The following is a 19198-nucleotide window of genomic DNA, read 5'->3' on the forward strand; positions in this document are numbered from 1 at the left end:
TCGGCCAAGGGTTTACGGTCAGAGGTGTACGGTTGGTGGTTTACGGCCGTAAACACCAAGGAACTCGACGAGTCCCTCGGGTGACTCGGCGAGTCGATGAGTTAAGCAAGGAACCCGACGAGGGAATGATTTTACTCGACGAGTCAAGGTCAATATGGACTGTTGACCTCTATAGACTTTGACTTTGACCAGGGTTGACCCTGGGGGTGTTTATGAGATTATGATGACTTATTTACTCATTGATTATAGGCAGTTTGGGAGGAGCAGCGTGGGATATATCTGACTACAGTTTGCTGGTTCGGCCTGTGAGAGGTGAGTCTTCTCACCATATCAATGGGTCTAAGGCACCAAGGCCGGCCCATTTTATGAGATACGGTTATTGATTGAATGTGCGATATGATAGTATGTTATTTGCATGGAAGGCCACGTGGGGGTTCCCATGGCTTTTGGTGTAAGACCTTGGAGGGTTTCCATGGCATCCTAAAATATTTGCTTGTATAGTTTGCATTATGTTTTGTATGGTAGGAAGACATTGTGGGGGTTCCCAAGGCAGGAAGACCTTGTGGGGGTTCCCAAGGCAGGAAGACCATGTGGGGATTCCCATGGCAGATAAAGACCACGTGGGGGTTCCCGTGGCATTTGGTATAAGACCCGGGAGGGTTTCCAGGGCTTCCCTATTTGTCGAATGCATGACTTTTGTGACTTATGTAGCGTATGGCTAATTCGATATGTGTTATGTGGTTTACGTGTGGGATATGCTCTGGGGGACTCACTAAGCTTTCAACTTACCATTTGTGGATTTGTTTCAGGTACATCGGAGTCCAAGGGTAAAGGCAAGGAGTGATGATGCGGTGTGCACTCTATCTTTCTTTTCCGATCTGGTTTGGGGGTCACTCTGATGTTTTGAAACTAATAATGTTGTAATGTTGATGGTTTTGAAAACGATTATTGGAATCTTTATGAAAATGGTTGACTAATAAAAAATGAAAATTTCTTTGTAAAAGTTGGGTCGTTACAAGTTGGTATCAGAGCCTTGGTCTGAGGGATTCGGGCATACTCTCGGGTGTGTCAGGACTCAAACTAAGGAAAGGGTAAATTTATTTTCAAAAATAACATAAAAAGCTTTTGAAAGAAGGAAAAGATGAGAGTGAAACGCGCGTGATCAGTCGAGCCAAGTAAGTACATCCCCAATATGCTAGTCATGCTATTTTGATATTTGAACTTGGATGATCGTATGGAATTTGCTATGTGTATGCTTTTAAAATTATATACGGTTAGGAGCTTATAACCTTAGAATGATTGATTTGGCCTTACTTCCTGTTCCTTGTTTGGTTGTGGTCCTAGGGTAGAATCTTTTATTCGAAAGTCTATTTGATCCTCTTTTGTGTATAATTTTCATGCATAAAGGCAACCTGTGATGATTGGTCTGATTGATGTGGGTAGAGGAAATCTTAGAACAGTCTAGGATGTGGGTTACGCGGTGGTTGGTAGTATATGGTTTATTTGGGATGAATTGGAATTATCAGGTCGAGCCTTGGGGAAAGGTACAGGTAGGTGTGGAAGGTAGTACTGGGCCCGTACTACTGGAAGCACAGGACCTGTACCCGAACCAATGTTAGATCTGACGACTTCAAGGAGGGTCGGTGTGGAGAGATCCGTTTTATGAAAATCCTAATCGTTATGATTTATGATATTCCAGTTCAGCATGGTAGTGACACGTTTCGGGGCGGGAGGATCAGGATCGGGATCTGGATCCGAGAATGCATTGGGTGACACCACAGGCGGCATAGATGAGAGGCTGCACGAGCTCATTGCAGCCGAGGTTACCAGGGGCATCCTTGACGCTACTCCAGTCATTTTTGGGGCGGTCAAGGAGGGCATAATGGAGATCATGGAGGAGAGACTCAGATCATTCAGGACTGAGATTGCTGCGGGATAGTTAGAGCCCCGAACTCCCTCGTTTCGGGAGTTCAAGGCGTGTGGGGCGCCAGAGTTTTTCGGGGTCAGGGACCCTATTGTCAGTCGACGCTCGGTGGCGGATATCGAAAACGCCCAACACATGAGTTCTTGCCCAGATATGGAAAAGGTTGGGTTTGCTTCTTGCATGCTGAGAGACAGGTCCCGGGATGGGTGGGGCGAGGTTACTAAACAAGTGGGACCAGTCGGGGTGGCTGAGATGTCATGGGCCGAGTTTGTTCGGCGATTTGATTTGGAGTTTGCACCACCCATTGAGGTGTAACGACTAGTGCGAGAGTTTCATGAATTGCAGCAGACCACCGAGACTGTGGCGGAGATCACCGCCAAGTTTCGGGAACGAGCTTTTGTTGATTCCGCAATACGCTACCGACGAGGAGATGAGGCGGACCCGATATCATTCCATGCTAAGGGACGATATTCGGGAGTTTGTGAGCTTTACGGGGTGCAAGACCCTGAATGAAATGGTGGAGAAGGCTCGGGAACGGGAAATAGAGTTGGAATCCCGTACGAAGCGGAAGCCTGAGCAGGCTCAGGCAGCAGTAAGACAGACTAAGAAGCCTAAAACCTCGGATACATCTAGTAAGGGCCAGCAGGCCCATGGCCGGTGTGCCAAGTGTGGGAGATCCCATGGGGGAGCTTGCCGGGGGTCGAACCCGGTGTGTGATACGTGTGGTCATCCGGGCTACGTAAGCAGGGACTGCCCCAAGAAGGGCCTGATATGTTTCCACTGCAACCAAACTGGCCATAAAAAGGCTGATTGTCCGAGGTTGCAGGGAGGAGGGGGAGCAGTAGCGGCGCCCGCGCCCGCCACAATGAGGATTATCGATGGTCGCCTTGCTAAGGCGGAAGCTCTAACAGTAAGGAGCCGTCCATTTCAGCTGACTACCGAGGAGGCACGGGCAGCACCGGACGTTGTGGCTGGGACCTTTTTGGTTAATGGTATGTCAGCTCATGTCTTGTTTGATTCGGGTGCTACCCGATCGTTCGTATCTCTTGCGCTCAGCAAGAAGTTCAGGGACTCGCCGGGAACTTTGGATTCCCCGCTCGAGGTGGAGATTGCGAATGACCGCACCGTTAGTGCTGCGAGGGTGTATCGGGACTGTGTCCTGAATGTGCTTGGTGAGAGATTTCGTGTCGACCTAGTCTCGATACAGTTGTGAGGGCTGAAACTGATTATCGGAATGGATTGGTTGGGGGCCAACGGGGCCATGATTGACTGCGAGCACCAGTTGGTGAAGGTTTGAACCCCAAGTGGGGGAGAATTGGTGATACATGGTGATAAGGCATCGCATGGGTCGACCCTCTGTTCGGCTGCGAGGGTTAGGAGGTTCCTGCAGCAGGGTTGTTCAGGATTTCTGGCATATATCTCGGATACAAGGTTAGAGATCACGAAGGACGTAGGCAGTGTGCCGGTTGTTCAGGACTTTCAGGATGTTTTCCCTGAAGAGTTACCAGGAGTGCCTCCGGAGAGGCAAGTGGAGTTTTGCATTGATTTAGTGTTGGGTGCCGCTACGATAGCAAAGGCACCATATCGTTTGGCACCACCCGAGATGCAGGAGTTATCTACACAGCTTCAGGAGCTGTTAGACCGAGGGTTCATTCGTCCGAGCAGTTCCCCGTGGGGAGCACCAATTATTTTTGTGAAAAAGAAGGATGGATCCCATAGGATGTGTATCGATTATAGGGAACTAAACAAGCTAACGATGAAGAACCGTTATCCGTTGCCAAGGATCGATGATTTGTTCGATCAGCTGCAAGGTGCGTCTTGGTTTTCCAAGATTGATCTTCGGTCGGGATACCATCAGATGAGGATTAAGGATGAGGATATATTGAAGACGGATTTCAGGACTCGGTATGGGCATTATGAGTTTGTAGTGATGTCGTTTAGGCTCACCAATGCCCCAGCAGCGTTCATGGACCTTATGAATAGGGTGTGTAGACCGATGCTGGATCGGTCGGTGATTGTTTTCATTGATGATATCTTGGTCTATTCTAAGACCAGGGAGCAGCACGAACAACACTTAAGGGAGGTGCTGGAGACCCTAAGGGCGGAAAAGTTGTATGCCAAGTTCTCCAAGTGTGATTTCTGGCTGCGAGAGGTACAATTCTTGGGGCATATCATCAACCAGGAGGGTATTTCGGTTGATCCAGCCAAGGTAGAGGTTCTGATGCAGTGGGAAGTACCGAAGAATGCATCAGAGATTCGTAGCTTCTTGGGTTTAGCGGGTTATTATCGGAGGTTTATCCAGGACTTCTCCAAGATTGCGGTGCCATTGACCCGTCTGACCAAGAAGATGTTGGGTTATGAGCATTCTAACACTCCTAAGTGTACATGCAACCCTAAATACCTTGGATCTATGTTTTCTCTATTATACATACAATTATGAACATCCAAGGTATTATCCTAATCTAGCATACAAAATAATAAATATAACAAGATAGAATACATACCTCTTTGATGTAGAATGTCTTCATGAACCTTGAGTGCCTAGTGCCCCAAGTGTGACACCTCAAATGGTTCACACAACACCAAATACACTTGGAATAACTTGAGAGAAACTTGAACACTCCTTGAAATCGTCTAGCCCTCACACTCACACATTAGTGCACGATTTCTTGAGCCATGGTATTCTTTTATATGGTGGCTATTAGGGTTACACCATGTAACTCATAACTTTTCCCATTCCTTATGCTCCATGGATTTTAACCTCCATGGAGTATCCATGGGTCACCCCATGGACTTAGTCCAACATAAGGAATCTTGGATCACAAGCCCACATATATAAGAACGAATGATTTACACAATCAACCCATATATTTAATTAGTCTCCTTTTGATCACTTAATTAATTCCAAATTAATTCTTGATCAATACTAATTAAATAACCTTATTAATATATTAGAACTTATAATATATTAACCAAACTTAAGTGTTATTTCTCTCATTATAGTCTATCCAAATGCATGATGCCATGCAACCCAAATGGACCATGCCGGGTCGGGTCAAAGGCACGTTTTATAACATCGAGTGACCAATGCGTTTTCGTGCAATCAATGTATAACCAACTCATAGTAACAACTCATATCTCTAGGTTTGAAGAATATAAGATATTATCGTCTCATGATCACTCGTGATAAAATCCATGAAGTGATTCAAATGAGCGCAGGTTGAATCCAATACTCAGAACTTATGAGCACTCATGAGTGTTGTAGCACCACTTTGTCCACCAACTTGGACCTCTACAAACCAACCCATGACAGTCTTGATTCATATCTACTTCCAACATATGACCGACTGTGGATGGTTTGAATAACTTAATCATTCATGAAGAGCGACTTAGTTATTCTGGAAGTCAAAACATGCAAAGTGAAACACAAGAATAAATGAATCAAATATGGTATCAAACCCTATGAATATAAATAAACACTTTTATTTATCATCATACTGATTACTCATTATTCATTGTTTCGGTTTTATCAACTTTATACTTGAATTTAAAACAATAGTTGTCCCATGCTCCAAGCATGTACACTATGTTTTCTAAACACTAGTCATGCCATACACCAAGTATGCATACTATGTTTGTCTATGATCTTTACTTTTTAAAATAGATCAATTGAACATCACTCCAATGATCATCTTTTCACAGTCCCAAATCCTTATTGCAAATGCAAGAATTCCAAATTCATGCCATTTACTGAAATCTGTTAGATTCTAAACTTATATGCATTGATCCTCTTAATGATTATGCACAAAGTCAGAAAGACTTGACAACAATCATTACAGAGCATTCCAAAGAAGATCAACTCCTTGGAAGCATCCTTCTTTCATTAAGTTTCCTAATCTTACACAGATTGATTAATTTCTAACTTTGAAACATTTCCATATTCCATTTTGACTATCACTTCTGAACAAGAGTTGCCTCCTTACAGATTATGTCAATATGGTCCTTCCAGAATTAACATTATACTTCCAACTGTCCTTGAGCAACCAATCTTTGGTAAACCTTAGATTGTCCTCGACAATTGCTTAATCATTTTAGTCATATCCAATTCTAGACCTTTTCCCTTCATAATGCCCCAGGCATTTGGAAAATTTTAGAAAGGATGAATATATCACATGTAATCGATCCTATATCCGAAGCATATGGGACACGATTCATGATGTCTCACATAAAGACTAAACCAGTCTTTTGCTATAATATTTCCATTTCAATTTGCCAAGTTCTCAAAATTCAGATTATGAAAAGGGATGTCGTAATCATAATCGAATTTTAGAACGCAAATAATGGACCTATATATAGAATTTCCTTATGTTGATCCATTCCAACATGAAATTCATATATATATCATTGATTAAATACGATTAAAATCTCAATCTAAGCTTTTAGAATTGAAATGAAGTATAATTTCCTCTCCCTTAATTATAGCAAAACAACTTTTTCAACCCCTGCAACCTCACGAATTGAAACTTTTGTTTTCTATAATTAACATTGCTAACTTTCAACCTTTGTCATAATTTTCATGCTCCCACTAACATGATGATTATTAGCATAACACTTATGCTCTTACTAGCTTTTCCATGTACTCAGAAATCAGCTGACTTTCTTACCAAAGTTCAGATTTCTGATACTAGATTGTTTTGATGAAACTTTATCAAAATCATACACCTCTCTTAGATAGCTCACATGTGTGTCTAAACAATTTTAGAACTATGAAAAGGGATGCCGTAATCATAATCTCAATTGTTTAGACCTTTGCCACTTCTCACAAGTCCATGTTAGTGTGCCGGTAAACCACACACGCTCCACTAACGACTTTGAGAATGCAAATATCACAATTGCTATCTAGCTAAAATCTACTTAGTGAAAGTGTTTCCTCACCATCATTTTCATGAATCGGAGAGAAACCTTATGACACTTAGATTTAATAGTGTATGTGTTCTTATCCATGTGAATTTGTCAAAACCATAATTACAAGACAAGGTTAGTAACAAGTCCAAACTCATATTGATTAAACTTATGCAATCTTAACTTCTTGCCACCTGGCAGTACAGGGCCTGCCATTGCTTCCAAGTTGTTATGCAACCAATTGAGAACTTTCAGAACTCCTATGCAAAGCCAACTTTAACTGGAATGGGCACAGAATATGTCAACACAATAGGTTATAAACCTCAAGTCGTGTGCTAGTGAAGAACCTCAGGTTTTATTCTTGATTAGTTCTTGAAATTCTTTTTAGGATCTTTAAGACTCCCACTATCCTCTTGACATATAAGACTATCTTGCCAAATATTCAAGAGATAGTACGGATTCTTTATCAAGACAAGCACTTCACACAATTGGCCTAAGTTGGTCTTTGTTTTATCCAAAACATCACAACTTACCAATTTCAAATGTACAAGAGTAGGACACTTTTACTCTTACATTTGACAAGTGTTTTAAACCTTTCTTTAAGATATGTCACTCAAGTTACAATCTTGGAGTATGACTCTAAGAATTGTTTTGGAACGAAGTATGACTCATCTTTTTGATTTAACCATTTCAACAATTCATGACTCCTCTTCTTAGTCATAAGAATGCACTAAGATGACTTTAGAGGACCAATTGTGATATGGTATCTTAATCATTAAGATGATCATAAACATGATACTAAAGTACTCTTCCATCTTTTCAGATTTGAGAAACTTTTATCTTTCTGCCATACTTTGATTCTTCTTATTCGTTCTGTCTCACATTGAAACTTCTCCAATGCTACAAACTTATACTTAAACTTATAAGTATAACCATATTTACTGAACTTAAGTAAATCATGACGAATAGCCTTCTTGATCTTTTGTGGTGGACTTGACCAGTGCACAAGAATGTGTACTCGATCCCTTAGTCCTTTCCTTATTCACATAAGGAATTAGTCTTAATTTTCCAAGCTGAAAGTTCTCATTCATCATACTATACAACTTGCATGATTCCAAGTTTCGGTCCAATTGAACCTTGGGTGATGAGAATCTTTCCTTATTTGGTAATATTAGACACTACCACAACCGAAAGAATCAAATCCATTTTTCCAATATTGCTATCAATGGAATCTTATAAGCAACAACTTTTCATAAATGCCATTGTAAGGATACTTAAAATAAATAAAATCAAAACCTTTTTCTTTTATTTTAAAACTTTGCGGAAAAACTTATCCTTACAATCCATATGAAAACCTTGTTGTTATCTATTCCTAAGCAATATAAATATCATAACTCTTAAGTAATAGCCCAAAATTCTGATCACCGAACCATGCGATTGAAATCCATCTTCGCGATCAGAATCAGCATGTACTTAATAGAGTTAGACAATGGACTTTACCTGAAGTAGAGCCAAACTTATTGAATTTAACATCCTTAGGTAAATTTGGCAGCTTCGTAACCAATGCCCCTTCCTTTGGCAATAGTTACCTATGGACCCTTGATAATGGGACTATCTCAGACTTCGCCTCTCTCTTTACCATTGGGTCAACCGAGTTGACTATGGCCGATCCCTTTCCATTGGGAAGAGAGAGCTTTACTGGATATCCAATGTCATCATTGTCAATGTCCATAGCGTTTTAGGAAGTTGATCTTAGCAAATAGATAAGATCATTAAGGGTCTTGTCTTAGTCTGTTTCATAGGATTCCCAAAAGAACTCACTATGCGACTTAGAAAGTAGTTGAGCCACCAACTTTCTCAAGACTTTGACACCCAACTCTCCCGGCTTGTCAATATGTGACTACATCTCCAAGATGTGATCACACCTAGACCTTTCCTTGCCAATAGGGCTTGAGTGACCTTAAACTTTTTAGGAACTTGTGGGTTAGGGAGAATAATTGGAGGAGGTGAAAGAAGTATGATATCCATGGGACATCATCTTCATTTAGGAAATCTTGTTTCAAGAGATTTGGGAAGATCATAAATGTCTAGACCAGACATCTTTTTGGGAGATATTTAAGATAATTGATTTAAAGTCCTTAATATGACACCCAATATGAAATATTAAGGCTAGGACCCAACAAACTATTTTATAACTTAGAAGAGGGATGCCGTAATCCAAGCTATAAAATATTTGAAGGTAGGTGAATGACGATTCACCAATTTCCACCATGAAAAACGAAATAATTTATTAGGTTTTAATTGGATTTGAAAGTCCTAGATCTTTGAGATTCATTGAACTGTTCAAAGGCATGTTTCAATCTCGAGTGTGCCCTTCAGGTGCCGGTTAACCACACACGCTCCACCGATACTATGATAAATATTAAGTTACCCTTTGCCTACCTTGTTAAGTCCAGGTTAGTGTGCCGGTTAACCACACACGCTCCACTAACGACTTAAGCAAAGTGCAAAGTCTAATTTCATGGGTTAGCACCAAATTCACATTTTCCTAAGTAACTAAGATTGGGTATTAATAAGAGTTTAGTTACTTAGTATTTATCATTAATACTTTTAATGAAAGGAGAATTATAGTCCTTGTCCTACCCGTTCGGCTAACGACCCTCCACCAGTCAAGGAAGCGGTGGGTGAGAGTGGACACCCATTAAACTGCCATTTTATAGGCAGTAACCTTATACCCCCCTTATAGACCGGCTTCGTGAATGAGGCCTACTAACGGTAAGACTGACTTTACTCTTATACATATATATAAATATTATTAACTTATAATATTATAAAGTATAAGGGTTGAATTTTAACTTTTAAAATTCTAAGGCCTAACTTGGAATTAAAGTATTCATAAGTGAAAACTTTTCAAATTCCAAAACTTGAGGGCAAGTTTTGAAACTATTCAAAACTAATTAATTCCATAACTTATGAGTTTAAAGTAGTTTTAATTAAAAAAAATAATTAATAAAAAAACTACTTTAAACTAAATAATAAAAAAAAATAACTTTTTTTTATTGTAACTTATGGAACTAATTAAGGTTACACTTTTTTTTAATTTAATGAAGAGACTCTTGAACCTCCATAACTTGAGGACAAGTTATGGAGTCATAAAACCATTTAATTAGAACTAGACTCTTCATTTTGTAACCTTTGCCAACTTTTATGAGTTTTATGATTCTTAAATGTGACTTTTCATATAACTTGAGGACAAGTTACAAAAACACACTTTGTAATCAACTCTTAGATTAAAATGGATTGAAAACAACTATTTCACACAACTTTTCTATTAATCTAAGAACCTCATAAGAACAAGATAATTCAAATCATCAATCTTCAAGAAATTAGCATGAGCATACAAACTTATACAAATCTTGAAATTATGACAATTATCTTAGAAATTGGATTAGCATGAACATTACCACATCAAAAACAAGTTTATAAGTCCAAAAACATCTTAGGGTAATGTTCCTAGTCCAATTCCAGCCAAAACAATCGAATATATGCATCCAACTCGATTTTTCAGCTACTTTTGCAAGTATAACAAGAAAACAAGCCTAGGCTCTGATACCACTGTTGGGTTATGAGCATTCTAACACTCCTAAGTGTATATGCAACCCTAAATACCTTGGATCTATGTTTTCTCTATTATACATACAATTATGAACATCCAAGGTATTATCCTAATCTAGCATACAAAATAATAAATATAACAAGATAGAATACATACCTCTTTGATGTAGAATGTCTTCATGAAGCTTGAGTGCCTAGTGCCCCAAGTGTGACACCTCAAATGGTTCACACAACACCAAATACACTTGGAATAACTTGAGAGAAACTTGAACACTCCTTGAAATCGTCTAGCCCTCACACTCACACATTAGTGCACGATTTCTTTAGCCATGGGATTCTTTTATAAGGTGGCTATTAGGGGTACACCATGTAACTCATAACTTTTCCCATTCCTTATGCTCCATTGATTTTAACCTCCATGGAGTATCCATGGGTCACCCCATGGACTTAGTCCAACATAAGGAATCTTGGATCACAAGCCCACATATATAAGAATGAATGATTTACACAATCAACCCATATATTTAATTAGTCTCCTTTTGATCACTTAATTAATTCCAAATTAATTCTTGATCAATACTAATTAAATAACCTTATTAATATATTAGAACTTATAATATATTAACCAACCTTAAGTGTTATTTCTCTCATTATAGTCTATCCAAATGCATGATGCCATGCAACCCAAATGGACCATGCCGGGTTGGGTCAAGTCTTACCAATTATAGTTATGGACTTAGACATTAATCCAACAGAAGAATGTGACATTTCGGTGGGGTAAGGATCAGTAGTTGGCCTTCGAATCCTTGAGGCGGAGGTTGTGCGAGGCTCTGATCCTTGTCCTACCAGAGGGATTAGATGATCTGGTAGTGTACTGTGACACATCGATTTCAGGGTTAGGTGTGGTACTGATGCAAAGAGGGCATGTGATAGCGTACGCCTCACGACAGTTAAAGCCACATGAGGCGAATTACCCTACTCACGATCTGGAACTGGGGGCAGTGGTATTTGTCCTCAAGATTTGTATGCATTATTTGTACGGAGTACGGTGTACCATTTACACCGACCACAAGAGTCTGAAGTATTTGATGGACCAGCAGAACCTCAACATGCGACAAAGAAGGTGGTTGGATGTGTTGAAGGATTATGACTGTGAGATCCTTTACCATCCAGGGAAGGCCAACGTAGTGGCTGACGCTTTGAGTCGTAAGACAACAAGTTTCCCGATTGGGAATGTGTGTTTGAGAATGACGGTGATCTCTCCATTGTTGGAGATGATCAAAGAGGCTCAGGTTGAGGGTGTGAAGAAAGAAAATTGGAAGATAGAGAGAATCCGAGGACAATATCCTCTGTTTGTTAAGAATAGTCGTGGTCTCTTGACGCAGTGTGGTCGGGTGTGGGTACCGATGACTGGGGGAGTGAGACAGAAGATATTAGAGGAAGCACATAAGTCCAAGTTCTCTTTACATCCAGGAGCTACGAAAATGTATAGGGACTTGAGGCTGAGTTACTGGTGGCCATGCATGAAGTGGGAAATTGCTTGGTTTGTAGAGCGATACTTGACCTGCAGGAAGGTCAAGGCCGAGCATCAGCAGCCTCATGGTAAGGTCCAGCCGCTACCCATTCCCATGTGGAAGTGGGAGGAGATCACAATGGACTTCATTATGAAGTTGCCAAGAACGGAGAAGGGTGTGGATGCCATATGGGTGATTGTGGATAGACTGTCGAAGAGTGCCCATTTGATTCCGATATCCGAAAGTATATCCGTAGAGAAGTTGGCAGATATTTACGTGCGTGAGGTGGTGGCTAGACACGGGGTGTCTGTGTCGGTAGTTTCGGACCGTGATGTTCGGTTTACATCTTGGTTCTGGAAGAAGTTCCATGAGGAGCTAGGCACTCAGCTACATTTTAGCATGGCGTACCACCCCCAGACCGACGGTCAGAGTGAGAGAAGGATCCAGACACTGGAGGATATGCTACGGGCATGCGTGTTGGATTTTGGAGGGAGCTGGGATACGTATCTCCCACTAGCGGAGTTTTCGTACAATAACAGTTACCATGCCAGTATCGACCGAGCTCCATTCGAAATGTTATATGGTCGGAGGTGCCGAACCCCGGTTTGTTGGGATGAGGTTGGACACCGGGTCATGGGAAACACTGAAGTGGTGCTCAAGACCATTGGGGCGATTCAGCAGGTGTGCGACCGATTGCGGGTCGCACAGAGCCATCAGAAAAGCTATGCTGACCGACGGCGATCAGATCTTGAGTTTCAGGTGGGGGATTTCGTGTTGCTGAAGGTGTCGCCCTGGAAGGGGATCATTAGGTTTCGGAAAAAGGGCAAGCTAGGGCCCCGATATATTAGACCGTTCCAGATTATTGACCGGGTAGGAAAGGTAGCCTACCGCTTGGAGTTGCCGGCAGAACTTAGCCAGATTCACAACACATTCCATGTGTCGCAACTTAGGAAGTGTGTCATAGACGAGGTTGCGGTTGTCTCGTTGGGTGATATCCAGGTGGATGAGAGCTTGAACTACATCGAGAAGCCCGTTGCCATCTTGGATAGAAAGACTAAGGTACTTCGGAATAAGGAAGTAAGACTGGTGAAAGTGCAATGGCAACATCAGAAGGGCTCCGAATGGACTTGAGAAACGGAAGAGGAGATGCGAGATCATTACCCCAATTTGTTTGAGTCAGCAGACTTCAAGGACGAAGTATAGTTCAAGTGGGGGAGACTTGTAACACCTAGTTTGAATTGGAAAGGATTTGAGCATGGACTCGGCGAGTTGGGAGCTCAACTCGTCGAGTAGGGTCATATTTCAGAGGCACGAATCGGAAGTGACTCGACGAGTCAGAAGGCTGAATCGACGAGTCAGGGCTGTTTAATGAAAAACCCTAATTTTGGGGTTTGCCCCTATATAAGCCTCATTAAATGCTCTTCTAGCCTCCCTTAGCATCATAAGAGACTGTGTACGGCCGCAAACTCCATAGTGTGTGAAGTGCGTGCATTTGAGAGCTTGACTTTGGGAATTTGGGAGGGAATCCAAGTTTGGAGAAGAAGAATCAAGGGGAAAACACTGGATCTAGCATCTAGTTCGTCCTGGGCATCAAATTGAGGTATGAATCTTTTACCTTAATCCTATATTCTATTTGGGAGTTAATAACCAAACTTTGAGGAAATGGAAGCAAGCCTGGATCTGGACCTATCATAGGGGTATGGTTCCAGATCTGAACCTTAATAGGTCCCAAATATCATAAAGTTGCATGCTTTATAAGCTTATTCCCTCCCCATGAATGAAAACCTTGTTGGAGGATTAGTTTTGGTGTTTACGGTTATGAAAGGCCCTGCATGCATGTAAAGTTTGTAACTTTAAGTGAAATCTACAATAGAAGATGATGGATCTAAAGTTTGGGACCTTAAGTCCCACTGGAAAGGACCGTAATCATGATGAACTTTGGGGGGACTCGACGAGTTGTGCAAGTGACTCGGCGAGTCGAGAGGGTTTTCTCGTTTACGGCCAAGGGTTCACCGCCAAGGGTGTACGACCAAGGGTGTACGGCAAAGGGTGTTCGGCCAAGGGTTTACGGTCAAAGGTGTACGGTTGGTGGTTTACGGCCGTAAACACCAAGGAACTCGACGAGTCCCTCGGGTGACTCGGCGAGTCGATGAGTTAAGCAGGGAACCCGACGAGCGAATGATTTTACTCGGCGAGTCAAGGTCAATATGGACTATTGACCTTGACTATAGACTTTGACTTTGACCAGGGTTGACCCTGGGGGTGTTTATGGGATTATGCTGAGTTATTTACTCATTGATTATAGGCAGTTTGGGAGGAGCAGCGTGGGATATATCTGACTACAGTTTGCTGGTTCAGCCTGTGAGAGGTGAGTCTTCTCACCATATCAATGGGTCTAAGGAACCAAGGCCGACCCATTTTATGAGATACGGTTATTGATTGAATGTTTGATATGATAGTATGTTATTTGCATGGAAGGCCACGTGGGAGTTCCCATGGCTTTTGGTGTAAGACCTTGGAGGGTTTCCATGGCATCCTAAAATATTTGCTTGTATAGTTTGCATTATGTTTTGTATGGTATGAAGACCTTGTGGGGGTTCCCAAGGCAGGAAGACCTTGTGGGGGTTCCCAAGGCAGGAAGACCATGTGGGGGTTCCCATGGCAGATAAAGACCACGTGGGGGTTCCCGTGGCATTTGGTATAAGACCCGGGAGGGTTTCCAGGGCTTCCCTATTTGTCGAATGCATGACTTTTGTGACTTATGTAGCGTATGGCTAATTCGATATGTGTTATGTGGTTTACGTGTGGGATATGCTCTGGGGGACTCACTAAGCTTTCAACTTACCATTTGTGGATTTGTTTCAGGTACATCGGAGTCCAAGGGTAAAGGCAAGGCGTGATGATGCGGCGTGCACTCTATCTCTCTTTTCCGATCTGGTTTGGGGGACACTGTGATGTTTTGAAACTAATAATGTTGTAATGTTGATGGTTTTGAAAACGATTATTGGAATCGTTATGAAAATGGTTGACTAATTAAAAATGAAAATTTCTTTGTAAAATTTGGGTCGTTACACTATGTCATTATTTAATTATAGATAATTATGTCATTATTTAATAGATAATTATCTATGCAATTATAGATAATTATCTATGTAATTATAGATAATTATGTTATTATTAATATATAAGGCATCTTCTCCCTTAACCCAAACATGAAATTTCGTTTCCTCTCCATTGTACCTTAACCATAGCCTCCATAACTAAGGGTTTTGGTTTTCTTGTTCCCTAAGAATCTCAAGACAAAGGAAGAAGAATAAGATGTTCTTGCATTGAAGATTGTCTGCTTTGGGGTGCGACTATGATATATGGATTTAGCTTTGAATTTTATTGTGTTTTCTTTTTTCTTAACAAAATGTAAACACATATCAAACCCCCCTTGTATTTTTTCCTTGAATTTATAAGCATAGATCCTATAGATTGATGATGATGTTTTTTTAAAATGCCTGTGTTGCTTGTTTTGTTTTATAAAATTCGAATAAACATCATGATCCAACATACTTTTCTAATTTGGAACCTCCCTTCATTAGGTATATATCATAAGTTAAGATGTCATGATATAAATGTTGGATTAGGTGTCTAAGCCCATAACTATAGTTGGTATGTACTTGACCCGAGAGTAGCATGGTCCATTTTGGGTTGCATTCACCAGAACAATCTGATAGGATGGATATTTGAGAAAGAGGTTATTTATGATTTATTGATATATTATAAGTATAATATATTAATTGAGGAATAATATTATTTAATTAGTATTGATCAAGAATTAATTTGGAATTAATTTAGTGATCAAAAGAGACTAATTAAATATATAGGGGCTGATTGTGTAAATCAATGATACATATAGGTTGGGCTAATAATCCATGATTGATTAGTGATGGGCTAAGCTTATGTAAGGATCCATAAACTGTTAGTCCATTACAAGCCTAAGTGTAAGAATTAGGTTTTACACATAACCCTTGGAATTCTACACTATGTACTAGTAACCCCTTGGCCTAAAATCAGATACACAAGTCTTCTTAGAGAAACTATAGCCGATTTTGAGTGCCTCCAACCTTTCTCTCAAGTTCTCCAATTGTTGGTGGTGTTTTGTGAACCATTTGAGGCATCACACTTGAGGTGCTAAGTTCTTAAAGGCCAAATACAACAAGCTACAACAAGAGGTATTCTTCTAACTAGTTTTTATGATTCATTTATTAATTTTTTTTATGCTAGTTAGGCTTCGTGCTTTGGAAAACAATATTGCATGTATAATTAGAGAAAACTTAGATCCAAAGCATTAGGGTTGTATGTGCACCATAAGGTTGTTATAGTGCTCAAAACCCATCAGTGGTATTAGAGCCTAGGGTAGTTTTCTGTTATATTGATGCATGGTTGATTGTTTAAACTTGAAGCAAAATGAGAAACTGTTTATGCCATACTGAAATCGACTAGTTCATTAAGGAGCTCGGCGAGTTCATGATGAACTCGACGAGTCCAAATTCTGGCTCGACGAGTTGCACTGTCTGGTGGCAGGTTTTCGGGTTTTTTTGGCCTAAATTGGATTAGGATCATTACCACAAACTGTTTTATATCACAAAATTCATTTTTTCTGATATGGTAGTGATTATCCTTATCCAATTAAAAGATAATTGTCAAAATTTTTGAGATAATTGTTAGTTTATATGATAAGCTAATTACTTGTAAATTGTTGATTTGATATTATCTTGCCTTATGAATTAGATTAGATCAATGACAAATTACATGATAATTTTATTGGTTAAAATTGATCTAAATGCTTTTAAAGAATTCCATAACTTGTCCTCAAGTTATGGAAAATGAAAAGTCTCGTTCATAGAAATGCATTAACTCATAAGTTATGGAAACCAAGAGTTTTGAAGAGTTTCAAATCTTGTCCTCAAGTTTTGGAATTTGTAAAGTCTCATTCATGAAACATTTAATTCCAAACCCTAGGATTTTAAAACTTTAAAATTCAACCCTTATACTATTATAATATTAAAAGTTTAATAATTATATATATGTATAAGACAAGTCAGTCTTACAGTTAGTAGGTCTCATTCACGAAGCCAATCTATAAGGGGGGTATAAGGATGCTGCCTATAAAATGGTGGTTTAATGGGTGTCCACTCTCACCCACCGCTTCCTTGATTGGTGGAGGGTCGTTAGCCGAACGGGTAGGATAGGACATTAATTCTCATTAAAAGTATAATGATAATTATAAAGTAACTAAATGTTTTATTAAATTCCCAATCTTAGTTACTTTAGGAAAAATGTAAAAATGATGCTATTCCATGAAATTGTACTTTGCACCTTGCCAAGTCGTTAGTGGAGCGTGTGTGGTTAACCAGCACACTAACTTGGACTAGTAAGGGTGGCAAAGAGTAGCTTAATGTTTGTCATAGATCAATGGAGCGTGTGTGGTTTACCGACACATTGATTAGGTGATAAATGACATCGAGTGTACCAAGCACATTTGCATGGTTATTCACACATTGTTTGTGATCCTCGGTATCCCAATCACAAACTTGAAGGGCATAATCGAGATTTAAACATGCCATTGAAAAGTTCAATGAATCTCATAAGAATCTAGGAATTTCAATTCAATTAAAAACTTAATAGTCAATTTTGTTTTTCATGGTGGAAATTGGTAAATCGTCATTTACCTACCTTCAAATATTTTGCAATTGGATTACGACATCCCTCTTCCGAATTGTAGAATATTGTGTTGGGTCCTAGCCTTAATATTTCATTTGGGTGTTATATTAAGGATTCTTTTGTAATCTAAACTTTGTCTTTCTTTTCAGATGTCTTCCAACACCGCTTCTGGCTCCAACCCTTCTAGCTCTTTCTCCCTCATGAACTTGTGTGGGAGGGTCATATTTGATGGTTCGAATTTCAATGATTGGATTCGAAACATTAGGATGGTTACTCGTTATGAGGACAAGGAATATGTCCTCGACAAAGAGCTTAAGGAGGTTGATGAAGCCACTGCTACTCCTGAAGAGGTTGCTGAATATAGGGCACATGAGAAGGACGCCACAAAGGTGTCATGCATCATGCTTGCCACTATGATAGCTGAACTTCAAAAGTCCTATGAGGACTACTACCCTTTCGAGATGCACCAAGACTTGATGGAAAGATACCATCAAAGTGCTCGTCACGAAAGGTATGAAATCATTGACTCCATGATAACAAAAAAATGAAGGATGAAGAGTCCATCACAACCCACATGCAGAAAATGCAAAGGTTTGTGGACCGCTTGCTGAAGTTGAATGTTAACTTCGATGAAGAGTTGGACATTCATATTATCCTACACTCTTTGCATCCTTATTATGATCAGTTTCGTATAACTTATCATTTGAACAAGAAGGAGGGCACTCTTAGCAAGCTTCAAGGCCTTTTGAGAACTGTTGAAAGTAGTCTAAAAGGAAAATCTGTTGTATCTACTCCTACTCCTACTGCTGCCGCCACAGTCGTGGCAATTGGACATGGGAAAGGGAAGAAGAGGAAGGCTCCTTCTAAGAGCCGCAACGGAAAGTATCATGATGGATCCTCTTCTAGTGGGACCAAAGCTGGTTTTGCTAATCCCTCTACCAATCCAAAAGAAGCAGAGTGCTTCTACTGTCATGATAAAGGGCACTGGAAGCGAAGCTCCCCCAAATACTTACAGGATATCAAGGATGGGAAGATAAAGCCCACCCATGCAGGTATTTACACTATTCTGTCTAATAACTCATCACATGCTAATTCTTGGGCCCTTGAGACAGGTTGTGGTTTTCATATTTGTTCTGATATGCAGGGACTAAAAGGAAGTAGGGATGTGGAGCACGAGAAGATGAACTTGATCATGGGGAATAGGAAAATGTCGCATGTCACCAAGACTGGAGTTTATTCTTTATTGCTTAGTAATGGGTAAGAATTAGATTTGAATAATTGTTGCTACTCGTCTGATATGGTGAGAAACATTATTTCCTTTCATGGTTTGTACAAACAAGGTTTTAGATTTTCATTTGATAATGAAATTGGTTCTATTAATGATTTTTATAATGGTGTACTTTATTTTAAAACATTTCCTTGTAATGGTGTATATGAAACTGTAATGGTTGTAGACAACTTAGGAAATAATGTATTGCATATTGATTCGTCCAATAATTTGGACAAGGAATGCTTGTGGCATTGTCGTCTT

Source organism: Lactuca virosa, chromosome 5 (genome assembly GCF_052849685.1).
Source record: "Lactuca virosa cultivar CGN04683 chromosome 5, Lactuca_virosa_CGN04683_v6, whole genome shotgun sequence".
NCBI lineage: Eukaryota > Viridiplantae > Streptophyta > Magnoliopsida > Asterales > Asteraceae > Lactuca > Lactuca virosa.